Source organism: Cebus imitator, unplaced genomic scaffold (assembly GCF_001604975.1).
Source record: "Cebus imitator isolate Cc_AM_T3 unplaced genomic scaffold, Cebus_imitator-1.0 Scaffold11, whole genome shotgun sequence".
Classification (NCBI taxonomy): domain Eukaryota; kingdom Metazoa; phylum Chordata; class Mammalia; order Primates; family Cebidae; genus Cebus; species Cebus imitator.
In genome coordinates, this window is record NW_016107326.1 from 4,415,279 (window position 1) to 4,417,258 (window position 1,980).

General features: G+C 54.1%; 1 pseudogene; it reads right to left on the minus strand.

The window, feature by feature from the left end:
- Positions 1-448: 448 nt before the first annotated feature.
- On the minus strand, positions 449-1,726 carry LOC108318503 (annotated as a pseudogene).
- Between the last annotated feature and the right edge of the window lie 254 nt (positions 1,727-1,980).

Below are 1,980 nucleotides of genomic sequence, written 5' to 3' on the forward strand. Positions count from 1 at the left end.
ACTTGCCTGAGATGCATCCAGCCCAGAAGGGCAGGCATGGTGGGTGGGCAGCGTGTAGATGGAGGGGGACCAACCAGGAGGAGACACAAAGATCTATTTTTGAGGCTTATTTCCCATCTAAAAGTCCAGCTCCATTCTAGTGGCCAGAATTGACTGCAGAGAAGGCAGGGTGCCCAGGAAGGGGACTGTGTGGGGGACATAGCATTACCTCTGCCACGGGAGCCTTGCAAGGCTCAGCTGACACTCCATCTCCCTGCACGCCTTCAGGAGTCCTTCTTGTCCTCTGAACTCTTCTGGTGTTTCCTGCATGGATGCCCATCTCATACCTTTTAATTTTTTAATTTTTTATTTTATATTTATTTTTATTTAAAAAATTTTTTGACCTCCAATGACCTCTGAACTTTTTATTGGCCACCTGCTCCCCAAAAAGTACCCTACTTCTGCTGGCTTAATGTCTCAGAACTTTGGTGTCGTTGGTCTCAGACACCACTTTGCCACCCACCATGCGGCGGGTAGTGGTCTTCTGGATGGTTTGCATGGAGTTGCTGTCCAGGGCATCAGCAAGATTGACGTCCTCGCCTTCTTCCAGCAGGCGGCTGTAGGTGGCGATCTCAGCCTCCAGCCTGACCTTGATGTTCAGCAGGGCCTCGTACTCTTGGGCCTGGCACTGTCCCTCTGCCCAGATCTGTGCCAGCTCCGACTCCAGGGGCAGTAGGATCCCGTTGAGCTCCTCCATCTGCAGGGCATAGCGGGCCTCCACCTCCCTCAGGCTGTTCTTCAAGCTGGCCTTCATATTTCTCATGGAGTTGGGGCCGATCTCCAAGGACAGGACTATACGTCTCAGCTCCACGAGCGTCATCTCAGCAGCTCCAACCTCGGCGGACTGTGTAGTGACCACTGTGGTGCTGTCCTCAGTCTGCTGAGACCAGTACTTGTCTGGCTTCACTTGGTTCTTTGTCGTATTGGCCCTGGATGTCTGCCATGATCGTGACGAGGTCCTGAGAAACGGAGGCATCTACTTCCACGGTCAACCCAGAGCTGGTAATCTGGGCTTGGAGGCCTTTTACTTCCTCTTCATGGTTCTTCTTCACGAGAGCAGCTCCTCCTTGAGAGCCTCGATCTCTGTCTCCAGCTGCAGCCGAGCGACACTGGTGTCATCAATGGCCTTGTGGAGCCCATGGATGTCACTCTGCACACACTGGTGCATGGACAGCCCTGTCTCATACTTGACTTTAGAGTCATCAGCAGCAAGACGGGCATTGTCGCTTTGCAGAACAATGTGGGCATTGTCCACAGTATTTTCAAAGATCTGAGCCCTCAGGTCTTCAATGGTCTTGAAGTAATGGCCCCAGTCTCTGACCTGGGGTCCCTTCTTCTCCGGGTGCTCCTGGATTTTGCTCTCCAGCTTCCAATACTCAGTCTCCAGGCTCCTCACTCTGTCCAGGCAGGAGGCCAGGCGGTCGTTCAGGCTGTGCACGGTCTCCTTCTCATTCTGTATTCCTCCCATTCCTGCCAGACCCCCTGCCATGCCCATGGCCAGACCCCTGGACCCCATACGGTCCCAGAAGCTGGTGGAGTGGGACACGGAGATCGGGGAACCAGAGCCCCCCGCCCCTGCATAGATGCTGGCTGTGCTGCTGACTAGCCGGGTGCAGTAACTGGCCACCTGGACAGAGCCCAGGGACCGGTAGTTGGTGGAGAAGGTGGAGCAAGTGGTAAAGCTCATCCTGTCCATAGAGGAGGGTGGGAGGACAGGACTCAGGCTTTGCGGACAACCTGTTTTTGTTTTTTTCAGATGGAGCCTTGCTCTGTCACCCAGGCTGGAGTGCAATGGCATGATCTCAGCTCACTGCAACCTCCACCTCCCAGGTTCAAGCGATTCTCTTGCCTCAGCCTCCCAAGTGTCTGGGATAACAGGTGCCTGCCCCCATGTCTGGCTATTTTTGTATTTTTCATAGAGGTAGGAGTTCACCATGTTGG